We start from the raw sequence: 21,910 nt of genomic DNA, 5'->3' as shown, positions 1-21,910 counted from the left end.
TGCAAAGCCCCCATGTTTCCAGACTTCAGGTGGAATTCCATCAACCCCAGCTGCCTTGCCGATTTTCACCTGCTGTATGGCCTTGAGGGTTTTTCCTAAAGTGGGGGTAGTATACAATTCATACTTTACTGGTTGTTGTGTGATGGACTGAATTGCTGAATCTTGGACTACACGGTTGGTACTGAAAAGAGTCTGAAAGTGTTCAGACCATCGATTCAGAATGGAGGTTTTATCTGTTAGAAGGGTTTAACCATCAGCGCTGAGTAGAGGGCTTTGTACCTGGTATGTAGGCCCGTATGCTGTTTTCAAGGCCTCATAGAAACCTTTGTGATATCCTAGTGTACATACTATTTAATTGACTAGAGACAGTCAGTGATTGATCAGATTGCTTCTCACAGGCAAAAAATTTTTACTGCTACCTGTAGCTGAACTATACCGATCAGCATTTTATTACTGACACTGGGTTCTGGCTGAATAAATGCAAAATGACAAGAATATGTGCACATTTTAGAGAACAGCAAAAAGAATGCGATACAATGAAAGAAAATAAAGAAGAAACAAAGGGTAGAGTGGAGCTTGTTAGACATGGATGACAGAGAAGTAACTTTAAATCATTTGAAGAAAATTTAATTAGATTATAGACACAGAAAGAGCAAAGTTTGATCTTTCAAAGGATAAATGACAAACGCACTGTAGTTCAGTTCATGCATTGAATTAAGGACAAATTTTAGGAAAGATGAATACAGAAAAACCATGGAATTCAGGATAAGAAACAGAATAAATAAAGTACTACAATAGCAGTTATGATGTTAGGAAATAGCATTTCTAAGAGAGTTTATTGGCTCCATTTTAGGTGTGACTGAATGTTAGTTATGACTTTGATATCTCAGGAAAATATTGTAGTCATTACAAATGGATGAGGCCGGAGGAAAAAAAAAGGAAAATAAAAAATTTCGTTTAACTAACAAAAATAAAATACAGGAAATAAAAAGAGGTAGATATGAATCATAACCTGATATATAATATGAAAAGTGTAGTAGCAAACAGTATAATTAAAAACATATTATTAAGGCAGCTCAACAACAGTGGCAGATCTCTATGAGGTAATCTTCTTGTCCCTATATGGATTTAAAATTTACAGATTCCCTGTTCTGCTACAAGACACAGGAATATTACTTTCATACTACTTATTCTTAATTTCTACTGTTTGCAGAATGTTCAGGTGTTTTTTGTTGTATTTTGACAAAAACAATGATGCAGGATTTAAAAATACAGTATTGAAATTCTTTATCAAAGATAAATCAGCTGGGAGCAGGAGCTGCCAAAATTAAACTCATTCTTGGATATCTTAATACTTTCATATTTCCCCTTTTATAGGAGGTAATTGAATGTCTTCTATGCTACCTACTTAGGAGCTTGGGCTACATTTGAGGTTTTTGCAGATTCATATTTTTAATTAATTTTTAATTAATTAATTAAGCTTTGTCTATGGTAGCCCTCTCACAAATTCATTAGCATGTCAATAATAATATTTAGCAGCTTTCCCTCCTGTATTAGGGAGGATTCGAACCATACTGAATTGTGAAAACCATGACACTGTTGCAAGCTTAACAAAACTGATATTTATTACCAAGAGGTGGCCAACAAACCCAACAAAACCAAAAGGGAGGAAGGAGGAGAGAAATAAGCCCCCAGTACAACCTCCCCAGTTACCCAACTGTTGCCCATAAAGTTGTCTTACCGACCTAGCATGCCTATAATTACCCATGGCAGAAGCTGCATCCTTGGAGAGTCAGTAAGTTCACAAACTGGCAGGTGTCCCCGCCAAAGGCAATGTTGTCCTTGATGTAAAGCTAGCTCTCCTCCAAGAAAGCGCTATCTGCTTTTTATGCAATTAACTGAATGACCTCAACCTCTGCAGGTGTGGCCAGCACCACCCAGCCTGAGGCCCTCAGTCCCACCTCCTTGGTTATATAAGTGAACCTCTTTTGCACACACATGGCTTTCCCTCTGCCTGAGTACTGCACTCGAGGTCTTTTCCAAATGAGTCCGGGGGCGCTACTTCATCATTATAGTCTTCACTTTCTCCTTCAAGCGACCTTGGAGGACAATTAGCCAATCACAGAACACCAATTAAAAAAGTTTATACAAGAATCTCTCTCTCCAAGGACGAGGTACCCGTTTATCACTACTTGTTTTCTCGAAGCTTATCAGGGAAAGAACAAAACTTTTACAGTTGTCTGGGCCAAACACAGACCAAAAGTATCAGCATAAATTCACTCTGGTACACCTCCCAAGAGTTCAAAACACATAGTAAGAGGGTAATCATCACTAGTATTATTATAAATGTGGGTTAAATACAGCATAAAACATTGAATTGAATGTCAGTCAGCAATGGAGCTACAGATAAGATCTGTGTACACTAAACGTCAATTAAACAAGAAACACTGGTTCAGATTCCCTCCCACGGCACACTATATCATTTTATTATAGGGTTTCACTCTTTTTAGAAGTTTATCTTTGAAAATGAAAATTACTTGTCACTGGACTATTTAGAGAGGAAACTAATAGCTGAATACAAGCTCTGAAACTAAACACAGATACATCTCTGTATTGATGGCTGCTGATGTTTTGCACTTTTGTGTCTTGCGTATGAATGATACTTCAGGAAAATATATCTATACCACTAAATAAAAGTTGTCTTGTACCTAAGGAAAATGACTCCTTGTATTTAAGGAATCTAAATTCTATTTCGATTCTGCCACAAATGTCCTGTGTGATTTAGAGCTACCTTTCAGCCCCACTGAAATGCAGTTGTTCTGTAAGTAAAAAATTCTAAAGGTCTCTGAGACAGAAACAGAATTGCAAAAAATGTTTTGGATCAATGATTTAAAGGCTCCACAATATTTTTAGCAAAAGTTAAACGAAATGTTGCATTAATTCTATGTTATCTGCCTCCACATTTTTAGTATAGTTAAGAGAATTTGCACATGCCTTTCATTGTTTTGGTCCAGTTAATACAAAGAGATGTTATTAATATAGTTCTGTCAAGCATTATTAAGAAATATTTTTGTTATGTGGTTAACAAATTTAAAACTGTATATATGCATTAGAATTTATAGTAGATTTGTACAATAACATGTGTTGCTAATGTACCATGAATATCTGAATATCAATGCAATAATAACAAAGGTCTCAGTTTCTTAATTAACTGTAATTAAGTCAATTGTCTTTTTTATATAATTATGAATTTTTCTTCATATTAGATAAAAAAAATAGGGAATCTTTTTTCTAACGCAAACATTTATGACCATAATTATTAACCTACAAGTACAAGACTGTATTGCTTGTCTTACAAATCAAGATCAGAGGCTCAATCCTTAGCACAAACAAATATAACGTGATACCAAAAGTTACCTCACAGAAAAATAAAAAAAGAGAGATTGAACAATGAAAAAGAACAACACAGTCATGCAGAATTACAACAGTGAAGAAAAACAATTAAGATAAAACAATCTCATTAGACAGTCTCTAATCTCAGAAGAGATGTAAAACATTTTCTCCATCAAAAGTTTATCTGGATCTTTTTCACTGCATAGCTCCTTTCTCTATAACTTATTGACTGTTGGCATAATTTTGTACAGCAGTTCTTAATTCTCAATGTAAAAATAACAAAGTTTTATTATTTCTTTGCCAGGTGAGTATATATGCTAATGACTACATGAATTTTTTTTTTCAAGTTACATGTTTTGTTTAAAATTGACCTTTAAGATTCTTTTGATTGAAAGCAAGAAAAGACTTGGAAAACTGTTTGAAGGAGTATTACGTATGCAAAGACAAATATTTTTAAAGGTCTGCTTAGTTTAACCAATTTTGTCCTTAGATATTTTTGTTGAGGATACCGAATAAAAAAGTGGATGCAATGCCGAAATTTTACATCTCTAACAATATATTTGACAAGCTTGTGAATTAGCTTATAACTAATTAGAACTAATAAAAAGCAACACTTCAAACCCTTTGTGGTTTATTTCATTTTTATAGAGAAGGTTGCAAGTTTAGGGTAACCATTTGTTCTCAGGCCTAGAGAAAAAGCCAAATAAATATTCAAGGTTACTGAAGCTTTTTAAAGGAATGTAACTCATTAAAGGAATGTGTTTCTTTCCTTTCCTATCAAGCCCATCACATATTGTATTAAAAGTTTCAAAAGATTACTAGCCCTTACTTTGTTGACATATTTTTGTAAAAAACTTCTGGGAAAAATACAAGTCTGATAATTTATGCATACACGGTCAACATAACAACAAACAATAAAAGATTTAATAGCCAACTAAATCTTATTAATATGCCTAACATTCATACAACAACAGATAGGCTATTTCCAACCTGAATAAATAAAGAATACAATCAAACAAGCTGCACATATATTTTGTGTCTTTAAATTTGTGGTGGCTGTTGAAAGCACTATTGGAATCTGATCTATGTTAAGAGACGAAGACAAGGGAGAGGACTAGTTCCTTATTAGATAATGTTGTATCCTGTAAATTGTAACTTTGCTTTAAATAATGAAGTACTGTTGTTCTAAAGTTTCTTCATTATTTTTACAGTATTTTAGAATGTGAAATCCGAAAAGATAGATTCTGCATGATTATACAGCATTTTATATACTGTCATTGTGAACAGGTCTCTTCAAAAGTGAAAAGCACTCTTGCATTTCAACTGAAGGCTTTGGGTTATAAATATAAATCCTCTAAACAGTGGTGTGTGCTTTGTTAGGCAGTAAAAATTGCTGTATCATGAAAAGAAGTACAGTCCCTGACCCCAAACCCGGGACAGCGTCTGTCAGGGACCTTCAAATTTCCTCCCACTTGCCTCTAGCCATCATCTAGCAGAAGACCTAAGGGACTTATTGGGTGTGGAGGTATGTTTTTTATCCAAAGAATAAGAGTCAGCACTTGTGTATAATTTTTTTTTTTTTTATGTTTGCTTGGGGTTTTTTTGGTGCGTTGGGACTTTTTTTTCTGCATCTTTTAAAATATTTTTGTCACTTTGGCAAGTGACTTTAGAAGGGGTCAGTGAGTAACACTGGGACTCAATGGTCCTCTTTCCTTGATTCAAACCCTCTGGCCTATCTCCAATTTGAATAAACATTTTTCATACACCTACTAAACATTTTTAAAGAGCCTTAAGAGGATATTCACTCACAGCAAAGTGAACAATTCTATGAAATTGTTCGCCAAATATTTCTGTAGGAAGGTCTAACCTTTCCCACCCCTATAAGATTTTCACATACCCAGAATATTTTCCTCAGTGTCAGTTTCGCCCATCAGAAACTCTACATTCTCTTTATGAGAACACTGATTTTTTTGACTTTGACAGCATAAGCAAAAAAAAAATTATCATGGTTTGATTCATCCCCGTTGGAATACTAAAAAAGTACAGACAACAAATGTTAATATGCACAATAGGGGTAGGGTTTGTTACTGATTCTGAAAAATACCTGGTCCATCCCATATAAGAAAAAGTCCACAGAGTAATAAGAATCAAAGCAGGTTGTTTGCTTTTTTTTTTTTTTAAAAAGGAACCTTTTGATAGATTTCTTGAAAAACACTGTGATCTAGCCATTACACTGGGTACTTGGAGTCATAGCCAGCTGCATGAGGTACAGTACTATTGAAGCAAATACCTGCTTCCCAGTGGCTACTGTGCAGAGTGGAAGACTGCACCCAGTAAACTAGACTTTACTCTCATCCCAAGTTCATTGACAACATAAAAAATATGTTACATATTTTCTTAAGGTGTAACCACTACAAGAATTTTTAAGGAAAATAATTTCCTGTGATTGAAAACAGTAGGGACAGGAAAATTTGACATAGAAGAAAAAAAAATGTGGTTATTTTTTTGAAAGGTACTTTTAAATTATCACCATTGCACAAAGGATGTTTCTATTCTCATATTCCGTTAAAAAATGCTTTATTTTCCCAATAAATGTACTGTCTTTGAAATGAATATTCTTCAAGATGGAAATAGCAGATTTTGCTCCCTGCAACCATGACTGGAAGCAGACTGATATATTTCATAAAAAATAATTCATTACAATCTCACATTGCACAAGAGAAACTAGTCAGTAGATCACACAGCAAGTTTGATAGTTCACCAGGACAGTCATCAAATAATATCTGGATTTATAAGTTATTTCATTTAGAGATAGGAGGAAAGAAAAAAATAAAACAAAAAGGAAAAAAATCTTGTCTAAACATACAAATTAATTTTTGACAGAACAGAATAACATATAAATTCCATCTTACCCTGAAAACATCTCGAGTTCATGAAAAATAAAAGATATTCTGGTTGTTATATTATTGTATTAGTGGCTGGATAAATCAAGGGAAACAATATCCTGTCTCAATATGAAACTTCAGAAAAAAACCACAAGCAACTGCCAAATTTTATTGAGTATTTTGATACTTGAAAACTTTATCTTCTTTAAATTGATTCAGATTTCAGTGGATTAGAAATAAATAAGACAGCTCACACTAAGGGAACATTGATGAATAAGTAGATCTAAATTGTGTCTGAACTTTCTAATCAACCAAAAAAACCTTTCAAAAACTTCAGTTTAGAGGGCAATGATTGCTCATTATCATAATAATGATTGCTCATCTCAAAGTGAATTAGGTTTGGGAACTGATCACTCTGCATATACTGAAGAAACATCAGTATAATATGAAGTAAACTGTCTTTATCATTTAGAGGCGCTCAGGGAGACTGTATGGACTTGCTGACAGCTTAGTGTGACATACTTTCTCTTTACCTGTCCTCAGCCTACAAGCTCAGCCCTCCACCTTAGACACACAAGATAACACATAAATAACTCCTGTCTATCCTTAACATTTCCTAACCTGCCAAATGCCAGGGATCACTGATCACACTGGAAGTCCACCACAAAATGAAACAAGGTGTTTAAAATGAGCAATTTCTTTTCATTAAACTGACCTCTACAAATGGCCTCATATCTCCATTAGCAGTTCAGACATGGTAGAAAACTGATTTTGCTTTGGAGAAGAAAACAAATGATCATCTTACACCCCCTCAGCAACAGTAGAAAATTCAGTTGCTCGGTTCATGCTTAGGTCTGCAAAATGGATATAGACCCCAACATATAAGGCACTGTGGCATCATTAACCCAACTCAGAATCTAGAATGGTGTCTCAATGTGCTTATGGTTTTTGGGTTTTCTTGGGTAAAATTAAATGCACCTGAATCTTTTTTTCAAAGATAACACTTAACCCTTGTTATAAATAATTATTTCCAAACATTCTTTTCTATTGGAAGCAGTAGTCCTATAATAGACAAAATGTCATACTATGATTTGGAAGACTGATAACATACATATTTATATATATTTAAAAGCATAGGATGAAAAGTCTTTAAAATATATTATTCTTTTTCTTCTTACTTTTTCACCACCCATCTCATTAAAAGACTGACCTATTAACTAGTATTCTGAAAAACAGGGTGATACCCCATAATTACCCATAACTCACAGACACTTTTAATGACAAAAAGGTAACCATCTTCCTTTCAAAACTAGATTATGCCTAAATGCATATTTTCTTGAGATTAAGAAAGTCTTCAGACAAAAGCCTGGGCTCTCTAACTATGTATCATGATAAAACACTATTTATAGAAATTTATTAGCCAAATTTTTATTAAAAAGAAGTAAATGTTCTAAAAATGTTCTAAAAATTCTCACTTTGTTTTACCACAACAGAAAGAGAGCTCAAAAAAAAAAAACAAACAAACAAACAAACCACAAACCACCTCCTCTCCCACAAAATGCACCAACAGACCTACAAAATACGTGAAATGTGTGTTTCAGCATGATATAATCACGGTTCTCACTATTGCTTTGTAACCACTGTAATAGAACTACAGGGAAATGATACTCCCAGTTTTTCTTCATAATAAAAGTATTATCTGAGGAATTATTTTCAAATATGAAATATGGTTATAAAATAAATCAGATGATAAAAAGGATATTTTTCAACTGGTGGAAATTAGCGTAGTTCCACTGGAGACAAAGGAATCTATTTATATTAGCTACAGATTTAGTTATTATTTGATATTCAGGGAGCTCAGTGATGAAAGAGCTGTAAGGCAAACAGTGAAACAGATGAGAGAAAGGGAGAAGTAAGGAATGAAAAGGCAATCAGAATATATATTCATGGTGATAAGGTAGATTATCTGTCCCTCCAGAAATCCCAGTAAGCACAGAGGGACCACATGTCCATTGGAAACACCTAACAAACTTACTGAGAACTCACTCAATCTCATTATAGTGGTTCCTGAGGCTTGTCTGCCTCTGTCATTCTAAGTCATAGAGTGGAACAATTATCTAGGCATATAACTGCACCAGGATCTCAGTCTTGCTTTGGGCCATGTTAGCTGATACAGTTCCAACCACAGCAATTAAGGTAATCATGATTTTAAAAATGGTTTTGAGATAAGTCTAAATTCTCTGAGTTTCTGGTTTAACATGTCTGGAATTTTTGTGCAAACTCATCTTCTGAAAGAGTAATATTTGCTAGCCCACAGAAGAATGCATGCAGCATTCTTCCGGGGTTTTATATCTATCTATCTATCTATCTATCTAAAATCATTATCCCCATACTTATAAGAGATTAATTAGAATGTTGTAACTACTGATATGAAAGGACCTTCTTCAAAAGTCATTAGTATGCTTTGCAGCATGTTTCTTTCCATTTACTGCAATGAGCTGCTAGACTAGGACTTGACAGACTAAGGGAAATTTGGGCATCCCAACTGATGTCAAGCGCAGGCAATTATGTCAGCTCTGCCCACGGCTGGAGCTAGTAGATGAGGCTTATTAGTACATCCCAGCTGTACATCAATGTTCTTGAATCCAGTTCAGAATGGAATCCATTTTTTGACTACTGATAGAAAGCATGTATGCTACTCTATGCCTGAGTGTATCATGTTTTCCAGTGATCATTTTATTCATGTTTTAGTTCCACATAACGCAGTCAGCATGATTCTACCTTAATTTAACCCTCCAAGTAACATCTTCCTCAGTATAAATCACTTGGTTTAGATTGGGAATGCTCAGCTACTGATTGTCACACTTCTGTTATTTCCACAGACAAACGTACTTTATTCTTCAAACATTTTTCTGGAGGATTATTAGTTCATATGTTATGAGAAATTAAGATATATGATTAATCTTACTAAAACAAACTAAAGCTTATTATCTTCAAGTTAGTTATTAAGTGGAGATGTGGTCATACTTGGCATTACAGACCAGGGAGTAAAGTCTTACTCCTGGGAGCTAATGCCACGAGGAACTTCCAATTTTTGCATATAAATATCACTATTTCAGAGGCAATAGAACTTATCTAACACAAACCTGGGTGATACTTGTTCCTATGTGGTCTCTAGGGAACATATCGATAAACTGCCAAAATCAATTGTTTAACAGAACAAAATCATTTACACTCAACAGTTTCTTTGTGAACAAAAGAACTGGTTTGGCTGACAAAGTCCTACTGGTGATTCCTCTCACGAAGTCGCATCAGGTTGATATAGAGTCAGAATGCAGCTATGCTTTGGAAGAATTGCTTTGGAAGAAATTTTCCAGTGACACTCTGTTCTTAACTGAAGGGGAACTTGAAGTCATTAACGTTTCTAAGAAAAAAAGTCCTGGGTACGTTATTCTGCTACCCTGAACTTGCCTGTAAGCACATTATGTATTATAAAATCTGTGACTGATGTAACATATTCCTTCAAATTAAAAACTTTTACCCAGCACAGCCAATAAAACAGAATATGTCTGCCAATTTCTCTATTAAAACCTTGTTGATAGGTTTTACTTAAATTACATCAAACTTCAAATTTTCCATGATGATTCCAAAAGCATGGCTATACATAGAAATACAAATGGCTAATTGAAGATGAGTTTGAATTGACACAATGACTGAATTTAAAAGATCACTGTAATATTCCAAACAATTACGTGTTCTTTTTTAAACCTTCAAACCTCAATTTCCAAATTAGTTGCAACGTTTGCTATAACCTTGATCATAATTCTAAGTGGTACTCCTTCCAGAGAACCCAGAAACTTAAACTAATTGCTTAGCATTTAAGAAGTTTTAACCTAAGCATACAGGAACAGATGCTGTGTTCCTTTTGTTAAGTCCTATTTTGCCTGTAAGAAACTATAGTGATGAAGATGTATAAGATTTCATTTTCCAGATGATTAGGCCTGCCAGGGGCCACCAGAAAAAAATAATTTATAATTTTCTTTATTTCTACACATATATGAGTTTACTTGATCTTGGAAGGAGGAATCATAGCAGGAGTGTTAAATTTTGTCTATAAAAAGCATCCCACTGGAATTCTTAACAAAAGTCATCTTTATGTCAAGGACATGGCATTTTAAGAACAGTTTTTGTTTCTGAAGTTTGAGAAAGTTCAGATTAACTTGATATTAAAAACTAATCAACATTTCAAAATGGATTTGATATTATTGAAATGAGAGGTTTATTCCCTTTACACTATCTTTTAATCAGAACTATTCCCTAGAATTTTGAAGGTCATGAGACTTGACACTTTTAGCAGCATGAGTAAGGAGAATTGCTTGAAACATAAGTGCAAACTGACCACTTTGACAGATCTGATTTCCTTTTATGACAAAGTAACCCATCTAGTTGATCAAGGGAAGCCAGTTGATGTAATCTTTTTGGATTTCAGTAAAGCATTCAATACTGTCTCTCACAGGATCCTTCTGGACAAAATGTCCAGCACACAACTGGATAAACACATCACATGGTTGGTGAGCAATTGGCTCATGGGTGGAGCACAGAGGGTAATAGTGAATGGGGTGACATCAGACTGGTGAAGTGTCACTGGTGGGGTTCCACAGGGCTCCATCTTGGGCCCTGTGCTCTTCAACATCTTCATAAATGACTTGGATGCAGGACTGGAAAGGGATACTAAGCAAGTTTGCAGATGACACAAAACTGGGATGAGCTGTTGACTCCCTCAAAGGGAGTCTCTCAGAGAGACCTCAATGAATTAGAGGACTGGACAATCACCAACCACACGAAGTTCAACAAGGGAAAGTACCGGATTCTGCACTTTGGAAGGAGCAACCCTGGATGTTTGTACGGACTGGGGAATGAGATGCTGGCAAGTAGTGCCATGGAAAGGGACCTGAGAGTCCTGGTCGACAGCAAGTTGACTATGGGTCAGCAGTGCCCTGGCATCTAGGAGGGCCAACCGTGTCCTGGGGAGCATCAGGCAAAGTATCAGTAGCCCGTTGAGAGAGGTGATTGTTCTGTTCTGCTCTGCACTGGTGCACCCTCGCCTTGAATATTGTGTGCAGTTTGGGGCACCACAATATAAGAAAGATATTAAGCTCTTAGAGAGTGTCCAAAGGAGGGCAATGAAGATGGTGAAGAGCCTTGATGGAAAGACATATTAAGAGCGGCTGAGGTCACTTGGTCTCTTCAGCCTGGAGAAGAGAAGACTGAGGGTAGACTTCATTGATGTCTAGAACTTCCTGGGGAGGGGAAGAGGAGAGGCAGGCACTGATCTCTTCTTTGTGGTGAACAGTGACAGGACCCAAGGAAATGACCTGAAGTTGTGTCAGAGGAGGTTTAGGTTGGATATTAGAAAAAGGTTCTTCGCCCAGAGGATGGACAGGCTCCAAGGGAAGTGGTTACAACACCAAGCCTGACAAAGTTCAAGCACTTGGGTGATACTCTCAGGTCCATGGTGTGACTCTTGGGGATGTTCCCAGGCAGGGCCAGGATTTGGACTTGATGATCCTTGTGGGTCCCTTCCTGCTCATCATATTCTGTGATTCTACAGCTAAACTGATAGTGAAACATGGTAGTGAACATTTAATAACGTTACAAACAGTCATTTGTGAATCCAATTTTGAATGGTTTAAAATATAGATATTTTCACTTATGAAAATCACTGGGAAACAGTATTATATGGTCATGCAATATTTAACTAAAGCCATTAGAAATCATTTTGATAGGAATAACTCTGAAAAAAATGTATTTTCCTGATAACGTGGAGAAGGTTCTATTTTATAAATGCTTTTTAAATGTAAACTAGAAAAGTTTCCTAAAAGTAAGGACCTGCAGACATAAGTCAAGAAAATAATTTTTGCAAAATAGAAATGTTGGTAAGAGAAAAGATAGTCAACGATCAATGCCTACTACTGGATAGTCAAATAGTCAAAATAGAGGAGATTTCTGCCTGAGATCATTCAGAAAAATCGTAACATATCTTAAAAATAAGGAAAGGAGAAGAAGAAAGGTTATGTCCTGTATCCTAAACCACAGAAATGTAAAGCAGATGAAATCTGATCTGAAAACAGAAATCCAGCTGAGAATCTGTGTCAAACTGTCTCACAGCTACTGGTATTAGAAAAGTATAATCACTTCTAAATCAACAAGGCGTGAATGCAAGACTGAACAAAGCTAGGAAATGAGGATCTATAACAAGCAAGATCAATTTATAACCCAAAAATAAGAGAGGATTTTACAAGTATGTGAGAGTCATTATATATATATATTTGAAAAACAGCTAAATGCCAGAGTTTGTTCCTTCTTTCTACCTCTGAATTACTGATGATTTAGCTCACCAGTCTGTTGTGTGGCATGAACTCATACCATGGATTAAATACCCAGAATGACGATCAGGGATACTTTGTAGGAGAGATATTGACAATGTAATACTAAAAAATACTACTGTTCTGCACAGTTTAACATTGACAAATACAGTAAACTTTTTTATTATTTTTTACTAATAAAGTACAGTACGGTATACTGCATTTTCAAGTCATTTTTGCTAATATTGAAACTATGCTATCTCTTAACAGACTTCTTGCAAATGGATTTTTTTCTGTTCTTCTGCTTTGGTTTTTTTATGTACCTACTACAATGCAAATTAACAAAAAATTTCTCTCTCTTTCAAATTTTACTCTACAAGAATTCAGAAATAAAAGCAAATATAAATTGGAAAAATTATTTAATTATCTGCGGAATTTAATTTCGTAAGATAACTCATCCTGAACTTTCCAAACAGAAGATCCATCAAGACTTCAGAAGTTATTCATCTTGATGGAGTTTTTTAGGTAATTTCCATTTAGGCACTCAAATTTAGCTGCAAAATAATTGTCTTTAAGGGTTATGTGCTGTTGAAAAATAACATAGCATGTTATTATGCAGCAAAATAACTATAGCAATTAATTTATTTTGATCTGGATTTAGCTTAAAACAGCTATTTCTGAAAGTGTTATGTGAGAGTTTCAATTTTATTAGATTTATAAATGCTCCAAATGTTGATAGATGTGATAGTTTGACCTGTTCACAAAATATCGTACCATGAGAACTTAAGACAGAGGATGAAAGAAAATGTAGTCTTAACATGAGTTTTCACTGAAGGTAATGCTATTACAGTTGAATGAACTATACAAATAAGAAGCTGTTCACATTTGCACGTCCCACACAGCTAAATATTTCATTCTTTAGTTTCATGTTGCCTGTGTCATCCTTCTCTATTCTGCTTCTCTGAATAATTTTGAAGAATTTGAAAACGTTCTCCAGAAGAGCTGGGTGGCTTGACTATTGTGGATCATTTATACTTCTTTTTCTTTCTTATATGTCCCTAGAGAAATGTGGCTGTCATAAGACATCTCTCAGTTGGATGAGTTGTTGTTTTGGAGTTTTGTTCTGTTAAATTTTAAGCATGCACACATTTTTAGGTACTAACATCTACATAATATTGTATAAATTGTCATCCTAGTCTATTTATATTGTTAAAGGTAGTACTAGCACCAGTGACTGCAGTCTTTCGTTAGTACGTGGACCTCCTGCAAAGTCACTAGCAACAGTGAAGATAAATGAACTCATTTTATAAACATAGCAAGCAGCACAAAAAATGTTAAAAACTACTATTAAATTAAACATTCAAAATGGTTTGTAAAAGAATAAGCTTTTATTGCTATTTTAGTCTTGGGTCAATAATTACAGAGTTGGTTACTTAAAATTATTTTTCTACTCTCTGTTTTTTATTCATCAAGTCAGAGCTGGTCAAAGTGGAAATTATTTGCATCAGGACAATCATACCTGCTCTAAAAGATGAAGAGAGACAGAGAAAAATAATAATAGATAATTAAATAAATAAAGGCAGGACCAAAAGTCGAAAACACAAATATGAAAAAGAGATTTACATTATTCATCATGAGGCAAAATATGGAAAAGGACAAATTTATCAAAAGCATTAAATTGATTTTAATGCCTATAATTCAAGGCTAACCAACATGCAGGCAACTATTAGCAGGATTTAAAACTCCCAGTCAAAGGAAATGTTCCATGGCTCTAGGAAGATAAATATTTGAATCCAGCTACATATTATAGCTGAATTACACAGATGACCAAGACAAAGACATCAACTACAAAGCTGTTAAGTTTGTTCATGGTAGAATAAAGTAACCAATGAGCTGAACTCTGAAAAAAAATTGCATTGCTGATACATAAGAAATGAATCTTGGGAATTTACACTCTACTGTGAGATTTTATGACTTCTCTCTAAATATTTGACATCATGAAATAACGGAAAGACTTTTAAAATCAAGCATTGTCTTAAACTAGTTACCCAGCTGCACGGACAGAATGGAGATCTTAAGTAACTTAAGGTTTAAATAAACAAACAAACAAAAAACAAACAAAAAAACCAAACACAACCAAAAAACAACCACCACAAATGGCCTTGAGATTAGCTCAGTTGGTTAGAGCGTGATGCTGACAATGCCAGGGTTTGTGGGTTTGATCTCTGTATGGGTCATTCACCTGAGTTGGACTCAATAAATCTTGTTGGTCTTCCAACTCAGAAAATCCAGTGATTCTGTGAAATATGAAAATTTTGCTTGCTGCATTAAGTTTCTATAACTCCTCTAGCAAGCTAAATCACAAACAATTTGGTTTTTTATTTATATTAACTAAAATAGTTCAAGATATATAAGCGAGATATTATATCCAGAGCTTTTTCAGAACTCTGTGATTTGGAGTCAGTTTTGTCTCCCAATTTTGCAAAATAGCCAAAGTATTAAAGCAAATTTGCAATGACATTTTCTGGAAGGTACGTAGATATTATAATAAATATTAACACCTGTGTTCTTAAAAGCTCACATAGATTATACTAGTTTTGACTGAGATTAATTTTCTTCATAGTAGCTATTATGGGACTCTTTCAGATTTGTGCTGAAAACAGTGTTGATAACACACGCATGTTTTCTTTACTGTTGAGTGGTGCTAGCACAGAGTCAAGACCTTTTCTGCTTCTCATACTGCCCCAACAGTCCACAAAAAGTTGGGAGTGGACACAGTTCGGATAGCTGACCCCCACTGACCCAAGGGATATTCCATAACATATGGCATCATATTTACCATATAAAGCTGAGGGAAGAAGAAGGAAAGAGTTCAAAAGAGTTCAAAAGGATGGTATTTGTCTTCCAAAGTTACCATCACGCGAGATGGAGTCCTGCATTCCTGGGAATGGCTGAGCCTCTGCCTGCCCATAGGAAGTGGTGAGTGAATTCCTTGTTTTGTTTTGCTTATATATGTGGCTTTACCTGTTGAACTGTCTTTGTCTCAACTCACAACTTTTCTCACTTTTACTCTTCTGATTCTCTCCCCCATCCAACTGCAAAGAGGGAGGGAGAGAGGGTGTGAGTGAGCCTTAAATCATGACACAGGTAGAGCAATTTCTTGGATTACCTGCATAAAGGTATCTTTTTCCCTTCCAGCAGTTCTCTGAGTAGCCAGTTCTCCTATGAGGAAAAGCGACTGCAGAAGGGAGGCTCTGATGATTGTTGGTAAAATGCTTTATTTACCCCCTATAGGGGCGCAGGCTGCTGCATATCTCTACCGAACATTCCTCAGGTAACTCTTCCCTGTTATCTTGACTTTGAGACTCAAAACTGGCACATCTCCCTTTATGAACTTTGTAGTAGCACACACACATGATACAAAAAGTCCCTGAATAAAACATCTGTCTGATGTTTGCTACACCTACAAAACAAATCCCATTTTCAACTAATTGAATAATTTTATGAAAGAAGAAAGGCTGACACAGAAATATTCATATACAGCAAAAGCATAAAATCCTTAGGAATGCAAGAAGAAAGTTACAGAATTTTATGTAGCTTGCTGTAAGCAAAGACAGACCTGAAATTTATGCTAAATATTGTCAGGGGAATAAAAAAAAAAAAAATCTGAAACCCCACAGAGAAATTACAGAATGTGTTACTCTTCAGTAATTAATGAATATATAAATTGCTGAGCACACAAGTAAATACTTTGGGGAAAGCCCTTCTCTCCACATTGAATATTGCCTTAAATGCAAAGTGCCTTAAAACCCTATCTGCATGTAGTTTATTTTAGTAATAATAAAGCTTTTGACTTTCTTTGCAAAGTACTTTGAAATCTGTTAATGAAAAACACTATAGGAAAGCCAGATGTTATTATCATTACTATTATATTATATATGTAATTTCAGTGATAGGATTTCACAAGGAATTATATGTTGTAATATATCAACAGTAAGAAGCGTAAAAATAAGGAATGCTTTGCAGGGACTTCTACTTCATCTCTATAGAGCTTTATTAGGGGAGAGGAGAAGGGGAAGGGAAATAAGCAAGCAAATCCTAGCAGTTTTTCCACACTAGTTAAGGAACTAAGGGGTCTTTTGGGGAATTATTAATCTGCATGTATGATTAACTGATAAGATAAATTATGTAAATTAAATAAACATATGGTTTACAAGTCACTTGTAATTAGTTCATGTGAACATACTTCTGTTGTAGCCATTCTGGAAAGCATTTAAAGAAAAAGATCATTCCAAATACCAAATGATCAGGCAAATTTCATTTAAGCAAGATGGAATCAGCACAGCATTGTAATTTATAACCATGAGACTTATCTGAAAGAATTGATACAAGCAGCATCTTTTTTTTTTAAATTCACTGACACATTTTTTTTGTGTGAAAGAGTGGATGTTTCTTCTATTACCTGTGTTAAGATTTGCCAAGAATTGTTAACAAACACGTTTGATTCAATTAGTGACAATGTATACCTACAAGTAAAAATATCAGTGGAATGGTCAGCAATCAACCACAGTGAAAAACAGTTTTCTCTATTCTCTATTCAGAAACCTAGTGCTTGGAAAAATAGAATGGCAAGGTATTACAGAGGTCCCTAACCCAAAATAGCTGAATGAGTAATCTGAATTTACTACATCCTGTGGCCAAGGTAAGTTCATGCTGCCAGGTGTTAGCAACAAGCCTCAGGGTTTAAAAACAACAATTAACCATACTGTACCTCAGAATTTGCCCAGCTTTATCTGGACTTGTTGGATCTTGAACATGTTTTAGCTTGATTTTATATATATTTCCAATAAAATTTAAGAAAATTTTACTGTGGTGTCATCTTCCTCTATTATGAGTTTACTATTGCCTTGGTTGTGACACCTGCTATGGCAAAATGGTCAGACCAAAATGGTCAGACACTTGAAATTTTAAAGGCATATTACTATTATAATTGCTGCTACCTTAAGTTATTTCTTTTGCAACTGCATGGTTCCTATCCTAAAATAAAGCATACTAGATAAAAAACCTAGCAAATACAGGGTTGAGAATATAAAAATAACTCTAAGCAACAACCTTCAAGACCAAGAAAGAAGAAACTTCCTGTTAATGCACTACTTGCTTGTCCCAGCAAAAAACTAGAAATGCTGACAACTTACCACGACAACATTTAACCAGGGTGGGTTTTATACCAAAGAAAGGAATTATAGTCTAGAAAGTCACTGTAAAGCAATTTTAATAGAATAAAAAGAAATAGCCTCAGATTGTGCCAGGGTAGGTTTAGATTAGATAGTAGGAAACCTTTCTTGTGGAAAGGATTGTCAAGCATTGGAACAGACCGCCCAGGGAAGAGACGGGATCAACATCCCTGTGGGTGTTTAAAAGATGTGTAGATGTGCCACTTAGAGAAATGGTTTAATGGTGGATTTGGTAGTGTTAGTTAATGGTTGGACTTGATGATCTTTAAGGTTTTTTCCAGCCTAAACTCTTCTATGATTCTATTCCATACAATGGCTTCTCAATCACAGGAACAGAGAAGATCCCATTTAAATAGACTGACAGTATTTACCTCAATGATCAAGTAATAAAAACGCACCCTAATCCTGATTGACAGCCAATTTAGCACTTACCTTAGCCAACAAAGTTAGCAACATAAATCACTGAGTTCAGTATCAGGTAAATCAATAAAAAATCTACCTTCAAAATAACAGTTATAAGGAAGATATGAATGAAACATATCAATAACAGTCCTTAGACATTATGATGCAATGTAAAGACTTTATGTTTTGTTTCAAAGCAATTTCCCCTTATTCTGTGCAAATTACCTTCCTTAGCCCAATGCTTCAGATAAGACAGAAAACAGATTCATAACTAGAAATTCTATGTAAACAATTTTTTTCACACAAATTACAAATCTTTGAGTTTACTTTGTTCTTAGTTTTTATTTTCATCAAATTTATTTATGGTGTCCATTTATTCTTTAGTTATGAAAAACCTGTGATAAGGCTGGAAACAAAATCAGATATATAGTTGAAATACACTCTGAACAATTTCCATCTGAATGATTTCTTCAGTGTGCGATTCCACTGCACTACATATCTTGGTATGCTTGTCAATCTGCCCCATTTGAAGTTGACATTCCCGTGGGAAAAGGAAAATATCATTATGAAATTGCTTGAGTGAGCTGTTTGTCTCAGTGTTTTCACAAGCAGTCAATCTGGAAGTTCTATTGTTAGGAATCAGAACACAAAGATTTTTTTAGGAGTAAAAAAAAAAAAAGTCAGAGATGCAATGAGACGATTCGGTCAAACAAGCAGAAATGTAGTGTGCATTTTAAAATAATGTATATATTTTCCTGGCACATTATCTTACTTATTTAGTATCACTAGGTTTCTCACAGTTGCAAGTGATCATAACCACAGATTTAATTTGGTGAAATGGCTCATATATTCCATTCAACTATTTATAAGTGTTATGCCCATGTAAAAGAACATTCTAAATTTGAAAAGTCAGATCAGGAAAAATTAATCTGGAAAATAATCTTTGTAACCTTATTTCAAAGCCCTTCTATATATGTTTTATGATATTGCCATATTTTTCTCTACTCTCTTGCTTCATTTGGTACAAAATAAACATTTTTTTACTTGCACCAGGTAGTTTAATATTTTATATTTTGGTTTTGTTAAAAACCATTTTAGTTAAAGTGTAGATTTAGGATTTATTTACCGGACTTTACTTAAATACTGTTCTTACTAGAGATTATCAGTTATCTCTCTGGACTATCCTAATCACTATATTGTGAGAACTTTTTAAAATATAAATTAATTTCATATATAAGAATATATTTTTTAAAAATATATTTGGGGGAGTGAAGGAGCAGTATAATTTCATAGCTTGAGAGACAAAATAGAGGAATATTAAGATTGAAAAATTGCTATATTTTGTGCAGGAGGCAGTTGGAACCTCTTATGACTAAGCAATTTTCATTATATAGCATTTGATGTTTTCAAGGCATGTGTCCCTTTGTTTGTAATTGCTACTGAGAATATGCATCATCTTCAGTAAATTGTTTTGAAAGATCTCACATTTGACAATTGTTAAAAATGGGTGACCATTTTCAAAGAATTTTGTTAGGTTACTCATGAATCTTAATTAGCTTTTAGAACACTAAATAAGTCTATCCTTCTATCAGATGAAGACTTTAGTCATTGCATGCTTCCCAGGATCTTAAGTAAGTAATATGACAATTACAACCTTTATCCCTACAAAATCTTGCTGTATCTACATCTGTCCTATGCAATGAAATAAATGCAAAAATATTATTCTACTTGTAAAAAACAATTTCATCATTTTATTAACATTCAAGGTAGTTTATAACCTCACATTTCTCAAAGTTTGATTTTGCAGTGTGTTCTTATGTTCTTTTAATGCAGTTTCAACATTAGATTTATTTTTTTTTTAATATCTTATAAAGACACCCGTCTATTACAATGACTCTTGCCAAGTGAACAGGTAAATAACAGTAATACATTGTTAGTTACAATGTGAATAGCATTTAGGCATTTTGCCATTCTTTTTCTCACCTATTTCTGATAGAAGTTCATGAAACTCAAAAACTTTTCAGTGCATCAGACACTAAGAATCTTCTGCATATTCCTATAAGTCAGGGTTGGATCTCAAATCTCTCAAATCCAATTCCAAGGTTTTTTTATTTTGCTCATTATAAGTCAGGGTTGGATCTCAAATCTCTCAAATCCAATTCCAAGGTTTTTTTAAACACTCTTCCAAAGTTCCTTGAGAAATGACTATAAATATTCACCTTTTATTTCTATCTTCAGATTCTAACTCTTTCTCAGTTGCCACCTTGCCCCACCCTCTAATCCCAACCTCATTATTTGTAACAAATCTCTTCTACTCTTTCCCAAGTATACATTTTCTTCTTTTGAATCCTCTTATAACTCCTTTACCTCGGTTTTAATTTTCTGTTTTCTGAAGATTAACGTTCCATTTTGCCTTGTTTTGTGTCATCTTCTAATTTGTCATTATTCTCCATCACAATTCTCCCATATTGCCAAAAATACCATTTTTCAGTGTTGCATTTTTAGTCCCAATATCTAAATCCATCATCTACCCAAATTAATCCAGCTCTCTTATAGTTTTCACTCCAAGTCTCTCCAGGTACTCTTCAGTTTGTGTCTTTTCCTAACAAGTTTTCCCCACATTGCAAAAGGGCAACCAGTCCCAGATTTGGAAATCTCTGCAACTACTACTTGATATTCACAATACCAGTACCCATCTTCCCTATTCTTGTTCTAGGCCTCATTCCCTCTTTTAATCCCCCTAGAAAATCCTAGAAAAACGTGTAGACTGATTAAATTGTCATGTAGACTAAGACAGCTACCATCAATGAGAGTCTGGATTTCTTTTACTAAAGATAAAACTTATGTGATTTTTTTGTTTCTAAGCAATAGTAAGCGAATTAAAAAATATTACAGTGAGAAAAAATGTTCATTAATTCATGTCAAATTCAGGTAATAAAAATCCATTGGATTTTTATCTTTATAATTTTTTTACTATTTATTTTAAAAAATCTGTCTTTTTTATTATTTAAAAGAGATCCTTGTAAATATTATTTTTTAATTACTTATTTTAAAAAATGATGAATGTAGGTAAAATAATTTTAAAATAAGTGGCATATTTCAAGGTACCTTTTTCCATCCCAATATTTTTTGTTTTATGTTTATCTTATAAAAATGGTGGAAAATTTTATATGTTCAATCGATATCTAGTTCCATATTATTATTTCACTGGTGACCAGAAAGATAAAATATTGCTTTTTTCTTTTCTTGTCTCTAGTAAGAGTTTTTGGAATTTACAGGGTAAAACTTAGAAATGCAAAGAGGAAAAGTAATGTAATGGTGTGTTGAATGACTCGCCTGAAAGACTTCGGTGATTAGCAGACACTAAGCTAACATTGTTCATTTCATAGCAATATACACTTTAGTCAGTGCAAAGAACAGATTGTAAAAGCAAAACAAAACCAAAAAAACCTCAAGTTGAATTGCACAGTCATCTTAAGAAAATAAATCTCTCAAAATTTCTCATTTTAATCTATAGCCTCAATATTTTTTTGTGAGCTGAGTCCATTTGCAAAAATAGCAATTTCTGTATCAGAAAAAGAAGTTATATCCAAACATAAGTTACAGAAGCTTAGATATATCCATATTATCT

The sequence above is a fragment of the Corapipo altera genome, unplaced genomic scaffold (assembly GCF_003945725.1).
Source record: "Corapipo altera isolate COAL_440 unplaced genomic scaffold, ASM394572v1 2b, whole genome shotgun sequence".
In the NCBI taxonomy this organism is placed as follows: domain Eukaryota; kingdom Metazoa; phylum Chordata; class Aves; order Passeriformes; family Pipridae; genus Corapipo; species Corapipo altera.
Note: the sequence above shows the minus strand (reverse complement) of the source record.